The sequence below is a fragment of the Schistocerca americana genome, chromosome 6 (assembly GCF_021461395.2).
Source record: "Schistocerca americana isolate TAMUIC-IGC-003095 chromosome 6, iqSchAmer2.1, whole genome shotgun sequence".
Taxonomy (NCBI): Eukaryota; Metazoa; Arthropoda; class Insecta; order Orthoptera; family Acrididae; genus Schistocerca; species Schistocerca americana.
Genome location: NC_060124.1, coordinates 201,384,320 through 201,393,438, shown reverse-complemented (window position 1 = coordinate 201,393,438; position 9,119 = coordinate 201,384,320).

Genomic DNA, 9,119 nt, shown 5'->3' with positions numbered 1-9,119 from the left:
CGTTCACTAAATGGACCATTGTATGATTAAAAGCATTGTGCAAGGAAGCATAAGTAGTTTCACTCTGCCAGATGTTTCAGAGTCAGCAAAGTACGTTGGTAGTCACTGCATGTGAACATTTCAGCATAACTGCAGGGATGCCAGGAACTATCGTGAATGGTGGGAGACCACTGGAGCATCAAGCCTCAAAAATTGGGTATTGTTGCTTCTGCAGCCTTTATAATCATGTCAATAGTATATTCTATCCCTCCTTTTACACCCTCTTCCTGAATGGGTTCTAAAGTTGTTTTGGAGGTGACAGCTTACCAGTTGGCTTTCCAAAGTGACGACTGTGTCATATGTTCCATTGGTCGATTGTTGGAGAAAAAGAGAGCAATAGGAAAGTGGTTGTTGTCGCCGAGGTCACCGTGGACGGATCACTGAAATGCTTGGACTACAGACTGTAATATCTACGGTTGAGTATGTCCCACATGCTGTACGGAAGTGCACTGCAGCTCTAGTGTTACAGAGACAGATGTCCAGTTCTGAAATTAATTGCTCTGTAACTTGGCTCTTGCTGGACATGGTGCATTGAAGTCCCCCTAGTAGGAGGAAGGGTAGAACCAGTTGTTTCTCTAGCTCCACCAGCTACTGATATGATATAGATCTGTCTGGAAGTAGAAAGATTTTACAAACCGATACCCTAACTGACAGCTTCTAACACAACACAGTGGTTAGTGCCACCTGTTCACTGACAGTGTCAGATCAAATGAGCACACAGAGTCCTCCAGATGCCCTCTTGGTATCAATGTGATTTGTAAAGTAGGATTTGTTAATTTTTTACAGTAGGGAGTTGGCGTTCTGAGAGCTGCATCTCTTTCACTGCCATGCCAACTGCAGAATAAGTAGTCATTGGTTGATGGAGTTCGGCCAGGTAGCAATGGTAGCCATTATAGTACCACTGAATAAAAATCATATCAGGGTCTGAAAAAGCAGCAGAAGGGAAATAGAAGTATGAATTAATTTTCTGTTCAGTTGTGCTCCACCTGAATGTGTTACTTTATCAGTAGTCATAGGTTCGATTGGAGGACGGGGATGGGAGTGAGGGCTGGCGGGGTCACCCAGAGCACCAGAATTCAGTTTAACTCTCGATTTATCTTTCTTGTCCCTGTGAGGTTTCGGTTGCTAAGGGTATTTTCTTGTCTTGACTTCTGGGACGGATGAGTATCATTCTTTCCCACGATCCGCAACCTGTGACTGTGTCAGCTATTGCTTGGTCTAGTTTGTCTTTGGAAGGAAGGAAGATCAGTGTTTACAAAAGGTTGGGGAAGGAAATTGGACATGATCTTTTCAGAACCACCATTCTGCCATTTGCCTGGATTTGCAATATAGGTAAATCAGAGAAAATCTGGATGGCAGGACACAGATTTGAACTGGCATCCTCCCAAATGCAAGTCCAGTGTACTAACAACTGCACCACCTTGCTCAATGTTTGTCTCAGGACAGGAGCACCATGGAATCTGTCCTTTTCCTTGACAATGCCAGAAATGGACAAGGCATCTCTGGCTGCATTGTTGGGGTGGTTACCAGCAGTGCTATGGGTGTGGTGGTCAAGGAAACTGGTGTCCCATCCCCAATTGAAAAACAGACTTTGACATATGGTTAGAATCAGGAGCTGTTGTTTGAGCCCTCGTCATCACACTATGTGTGGATTATGTCACGTTTGCAAAGCTTGCTGTCCTTATGCATTTTCCTGTTGCATGCTCCACAAGTAGCCTCATTAGTACAACAGGAGGACATATTTCTAAACCTCTGGCACTCAAAACATCTCATAGAAGACAGAAAATGGTGTTTGACATCACTACTATAAACCACAACCTTAACTTTCTCAGCTGAAACACTTCAATTGAAAGTTAGGATGGAAGCTCCAGTGTCGACCCTATTATCCTTAGGTACTCTCAGGATGCAACAAACAAAATGGACTCCATCCCACCTAGGTTAGCACACAGTTCTTCATATCTTTGTAGTGTTATTTCCCGATGGAAGAAGTCACCTTGAATCCCATTCAATTTGTTATGAGGAGTGAGTAACTGGTATATTCCAGAGCTTAACACAGACCAGAAGTGCCTGCGATTGATTACCACTCTATGTTTTGATCAACAACGATGCATTTTCAACTCTTATTGCAGCAACTTCTCCAAAATAATCTTCAATACTTTCAAGAGAAAATGTTGGCTTCATTGTTGCAAAGATTCTCTGTTTGTTCCGTAGCATGCTAAGAACTGTATCAACTATCCACCTCCATTTCTCTTTGCCAGATTCTCATCCCACAGCGTGGCAAGACAGGATCACAGTGGGGTTGTAATTCTCTGCATTAAAATCTTGCTTTCTGTCTACTAGATGGCTGTGTTGCCAAAACCACTTGCATGAGTAAAAAAAATGGTTCAAATGGCTCTGAGCACTATGGGACTTCTGAGGCCATCAGTCCCCTAGAACTTAGAACTACTTAAACCTAACTAACCTAAGGACATCAGACACATCCATGCCCGAGGCAGGATTCGAACTGGCGACCGTAGCGGTCGCGCGGTTCCAGACTGTAGCGCCTAGAACCGCTCGGCCACTTAGGCCGGCGGCATGAGTAAATTTGATCCATTTCATTGCAGGTTGTCTGCCCTGATGTCCACCCCACCTGAAAGATTGTGGAATGAGCTAAAAGTGACGGGTGTCCTAGTGGCAGAGTCTTCAGTGTAAAAGCTTCACTAGGTAAACGGTCGGGCTGGGTCTGTGAGACCCACTGGTTTTTGTTTCTCTGAATTTATACTCTTATAGTTGCTGATTTGACTCGAGCGCCCTGGTACCTTCCTGAAACATCCGAGAGAAAGCATTATTGTCATGAATAAGGTTTTTCTTTGTTTACTTGTTGTTTGGCAGTCTTTTAAAAAGCGCGCAGGTCTGTCAGACCCAGCCCAACCGTTTACGTAACTAATTTCTGCCAGTGCAACCCCATTTTTATTTTGGTGTATCATTGAGTAACTAGTTATTTTGTGAACTATACGTGATGTACTAACACCGAATTATCATTGTCAGTAGTCTGCAGTATAACATGGCAAGAGAAAGACTTTCTTACAGTGAATTTGCAGAATTTTGTATGATGATCAGACTGAAGCAGACGATTCTGATGCGGACACCAGACTTCGAACTAAACAGTTATCATGACGGCAATAGTGAAATAAGTGATGATGAAGAGGAAGATGTTCAGTCATCTGCCGACACCGATGCACCTGTTATTGCTGATGCAAGTACAGCTCCTCTAACTGACTCAGTTACATCACCTATACTAAACAGAGAAAAACGTGTTTCCCACTAAGTGTTCAAACAAGACGTCATAACATAATTACAATGCATTTGCCTGGAAGTATTCAAGCTGCGATGGATGTACATTCACCGCTAGAATCATTGCAGTTATTTTTTAGCAATGCATTGATTGATACAATTCGTGAATCAACCAATATCTATATTGATTCAGTTCGAAACAACATTGCATGGTGGTAAAATGAAGATTGAAGACTTTTGGGATACAGATGGGACAGGAATAGAAATCTTTCGTGCAAGTATGTCACTGAAGAGGTTCAGATTTTTGACTTGTTGTATCAGGTTTGACAACATCCATACAAGGGAAGAAAGAAAAGCACAAGATAATCTTGCTGCCATAAGAAACATTCTTGATATGATTGTCTCCAACTGCAAAGCATATTTTGCTACGTCAGAAAACGTTACTTTGGGACAAAATGCTCGTTCCATACAGAGGCAGGTGCAGATTCAGGGTGTATATCCCAAATAAACCTGCCAAGTATGGGCTCAAGGTCTTCATCCTGGCTTGTTCTAAAACGTACTGCGCAAAACATTTGGAAGTTTATGCAGGTGCACAATCCCAAGGGCCGTACAAAGTCAGTAATAAGGCAGATGATGTTTTCCATCTTGTAGACCAAGGAAAAGGGTCTGGAAGAAATCTGACAATAGACAATTGGTTTACTTCTTACCCAATCGTCAAAAAACTATTACAAGAATAGAATATTACTGTTGTTGGTAGGTTAAAAAAAAATAAGCCTGAAATTCCATTCGACTTTTTACCCAAAATGTGTAAAGAAGAGTACTCAAGTATGTTTGGATTTCAGGAAGATGTCACATTACATTCATAGATACCAAAACGGAACAAACCAGTACCCCTTTTGTCGTCAATGCACCATGATGATGAAATTGACAGTGACAGCGGTGGAAAGAAAAAACCAAGTATAATAAAGTACTACAACAAAACCAAGGGCGGCATAGACGTCCCTGATGCTATTTATGGTGAATATACTGTTGCTAGAGGGACAAGACAGTGGCCTCTGTCTCTCTTTTTTCACTTGTTGGACATTGCAGCTCTCAATGACTACATTGTGTTCAAAGACAACAAAAATGTATCAGTTAGACGAGAATACCTCAGAACACTAGGAAAGTCTCTCATAACACCATATTTGACTATGCGCGCAACCCAACCAAAACTCCTGCACGACATTCGCAGGCTTGCCTCTAACCTCTCCAGTACCAAAGAACAAAGAGTAGTCGAAGATCCACAACCAGGAAAGAAGGGGAAGATGTTACAAATGCAATGACAGAAAAACTAAATACTTTTCCAAAGTTTGCAAATTGTGGTTATGCTTGGCGCATGCAGAAATGGTTTGCGGCGACTGTTTTGAAAAGTGATAACTTTAGAGGACAATATTTCATTAACTATTCTTCAAATTCATGATTTCCATTTATACAATGAAAGTTCATCATTTTTGCTTCTTATTTCTACAACTTACTCTCATTTATAATCTTATTTCAGTCAAATTTACTTGTATTTTCAGTGTACTGACATTAAGTACTACAACGATGTATATGTTTCAGTTTTTTTACAGTAATTGTTGTATGATGCAGAAAGCTGAACTAATGTCACTATAGCATTTAGTAGTACCTAATCAAAATAGAAATTCGACAATTGATCTAAACCTACTGTTTTGTCATTTGTTACAAGTGATTTATTTATTGGGTCCCAGAGACCCAGCCCGACTGTTCTTGACATTATTTTTCGCCCGACGGTTCTAGGATTAAAGTCACCTCTAACAACAAGTGAGCAATAACGACAGATCTATTTTCTAACACCTGTATCACTAACTGAAGTGAGGTACTTCAGTCGTTAAATTGCAAACTAATACCAAATAGGCTAATACAGTGTACATCAGCAGCTCAGGATTATGATTTTGAAATTTGGTATACATCAGAACGGCAAATGTTTTACCAGATTCTCTTTCAAGACTATCAAAGCAAAACTACTAATTAATTATGTTTATTATCAGCAGAAAGGCATGAGAAACCATTTTATCAGAGGTACAGAATGCAGCATTTCATATGAAAATTTCTATAGAGTATCACACAAGAGTTGGAGGTGGATGAAATTACTAAAACGGTCAGAGAAAATTACGAAGAGCCTGATGAAGCACGACAAACCTTTATACAGAAGAACTAACTTAAATTCTAATAATTGGAGGCTATGTGAACCTAGATACACTGCAGATGAACTCATAAAATATGTGCACCTTAATTACACTCACTGCAGATCATGCATATACATGTTGAAGTTGCAAGGAAGCTGACAATGGGGTCCGGTAAGTCAGAACAGCATTAAAGTCTTGTGATCTCTGCCAAAGAACTAAAGTTTCTACTATTCAACAAAGGTTTTATAAACAGCATCATACACCATATTGTGGATAAAATTCTGCAACTGATTTACTTTCTTTTCTTTTTTGTGAGGGGAGGGATGGAGGGGAGGTGCAAAAACACCTGAGGTCATAAGTACCCATGTCATAACCTTAGAACACCAATAAGTAAAAAAAAGTTAAAAGCGACTACACATTAAGTCCAATAAATGGAAGGAAAGAGCACTAGAAACGAGGGCTTCCCATTGGAAAAAGGTCCACAAAATACATCGTAGTGACAGCGGAGGTCCTTGTCCAAAGATTAACTGTCTTTGCAATATTGCTATGACGGATAAACAGTAAAATGTGGTCGAAAGCCCGCACGTTATTCGCTAAAACAGCCAATAACTCAGATAGCAAACATATACTAGAATGAAAACTGTTAAAAAAGGGTACTGGGTCAGGAAATGGAAAAATGTCAAAGGTTGATGACAATGAGCAGAAGGTGGTGGAGGTCACCACTAGAGATGGGCAAACTCGTTCATCCTTGGGAACTAGTTCACTGGTGATCGTTCTTTTTTGGGAACCGTTCATTTTTACTCATTCACCGTTCATTTGTGCTTGGTATATGGCTCTTACGAAAAACTGAAAACTAGCAGTGTAGGCGACTGAAGGATGGAGGGCACCAAGATGGGGCACTTGCCTCCCCCCTGGAGTACAGAGTTCTTATTCATTACAGAATTCTTACACACTTGTAGAAGTAATTTCCATGATTCTGCAGAACCTCTCATTTAGCCAACTGTATCGTTGTGTGGCTGATCGCAGGGAAATAATATAGGGTGGCGCACGGAAAACCGGCCCCGAGTACAGACTGCTCGCCAATTACGCACGATTTGTTACCGGTTACGAGCAGATACAACAAACAGATAAACATGTAATAATTAGGCAGTGAAGAAATAACAAATAAGCTAATGCATGCAACAACTGCGAAACAATAGATGACGATTGTGGGGGGACAATGGGCAGTCCAGTACTCAGGGCCGACTTTTCGTGTGCCAGCCTGTACCACTGAAATAATATTGTGGAAGTTATCATATTCTCTTTAAAAAATATGACAGCAGACACTCGATTATGGAGCTCAGGCTTCATTCGGTTGTAAGTTGGCCTGCCTTCCATAGCAATGAACATGCTGTTTTCCCTTGGATCAAAGAAGGATGGAAAATAGCCTTCGTCTGTGCCGTACCAACTTCCTTCACTGCCTTCTTAGAAATATTATTGTGGAGTTGCGTATGAGGCGTTTCACCGTTGTCGTGGAACCAAATTCTTCATCACAGTTTTCTTAACGTTATCAGCAATAGCTAAAGGTAGCGCTTCCTAGAGCAATGTTTTGTTTAACAGAATGCCGTGTGCATTGCGCTATGCCTTAAAAAAAAATTTTCTGCTTTATCACTTTTGAGAAAGATTAGTCAAAGGTTCTTTATGACTGGTTCATTTTTGTTTATAACCAATAGTATTCTCATTTCTGAACGTTTCATACTTCAGATTTTTCTTTTTCAATATCAGTTTGACGTTATTAGTACTTGATAAAAATATTTAAATATTTTACTGTTTTATTTCCTAACTTACTGGTCATTTTCTTGAATACATGTAAAATGCTATCGTAAAATGATATAATGTTAGATCGTCAACTTGAGAAATGTGTCATTTCTAGGATCATATTAATAACACAGAAAGGTTTACTTCAAAGAAGATAATCGTGAATCATGTCTGTCTTATAAGTATCAAAGTAGTCTACCCATAATAAATACGAATATTGAGTCGATATCCATCATTTCGCGGAGAGTTCTGATGGCATGACACATCTCAAAAGTGATCAATTAATTTATATCAAAAATGGCTATTTTAGAGCCTTGCCTCCTCCTTGGAAAAATTTCTGCGGACACTCATGACTAGTAGTATTGTACCCTACAAACACTATGTTTTACAGTCTTCGATAAAAATTGTAGAAACAGTTTTTTAAAATTACAATTCATAAATCTTTCTTTCATGACACAGACTCATTTCCAACAAAAAAGTATTACAGGTAATACAAAAATTGTAGTATTTGAATAAATAATACACATTTTATAAACTCAAGTGGGATCAGACATTTTCAAAACATGTGCTATTAAAAAAATTGGTGACTTGAGCGAATGTAAAGGAGATTAGAATGAACTTAAAGCAGTCAGACGGCCCTGTAATTCCGCCAAAGGATTACCAACCGAACTTGAAATGTGAAAATGGTACAAGTAACGTCGCTTGGCCAACAACATACGACGTATTAACAAGCCGCTCTTTGGCAGCCTTTATCATCATCTCAGACATTGCAACTATTACGGGGGCAACCCTTCCTGGTTTTTAAACATAGATGTGAAGTTTAAAAGAGTCCAGGTTAAAATCTCCGTTTTGGGCAACGACACACTTTGCTCAACACTCATCTCTTTAGTTACTTCATAAAAGATTTGAAGTAACGTAATTGAATGTTCTATGATATCCCACTCCTCTGACGTCAGTTTATGCTCATCGTTTCCGAAAACAGCTTAAGTGGAAATTATGGGCAATCTGTTTCCAATAACACGTACTAGCATGTCAAAAAGCGAGTTCCATCGCGTGGGGACTTCTTGTTTTAGTTTTAGTATCGGCAGATTCATTTGCACTTGCGTTTCTTTAGTTTATTCATTGCAAGCGAACTTTTTTTTGAAAAATTGAACGAGACATTTAATTTTTTCGACCACACACTCAATTGATTTTATACGCGATTTGACAATTAAATTTATTATGCGGATGTAACAGGGGATGTGAGCCCATTTACCAATTTCTACCGCAGCTGCCATGTTAGCTGCATTGTCGGTTACAAGTGTCACTATTTTGTTGCTTATTCCCCAGCCCGTCGCTTCTCTTTGTAAAAAATTACCTATTTTTTCTGCGGTGTGTTGAGGAGAAAATTCCAGGCAACCCAATACATTCGAATGAAGTCTCGTGTTATCACCCATATAGTGTGCAGTAATCGCAATGAAACTTTGATTGTTCGAGGATGTCGAGCCGTCAGTTGTCAGAGCGACTGCTGTCGTCGAAGTCAGTGTTCCTTGTAAATTATCCCGCAGTTGACTGAATAGTTGTGGCAGCAAGCTGGTCGAAAGGGTTTTCCTACTTGGAAGTTGGTAACTGGGCAGAGCGGGGAAAAAAATTTCCTAAATTCCTTGTCTTCCACAAAGCTGAAGGGATCGTATTGCTTACAAATCATTTTAACCCTCTAGTGACCAGTGGGAACTATAGTTCCCACTTATTTGTTTTTGCTGTAAGTTCAGTGGTAACCCGTGTTTCCACTTCTAACTTCTGCTGTCATCTCTATTAGAGTATGCTAAATACGTGTAGATTGTA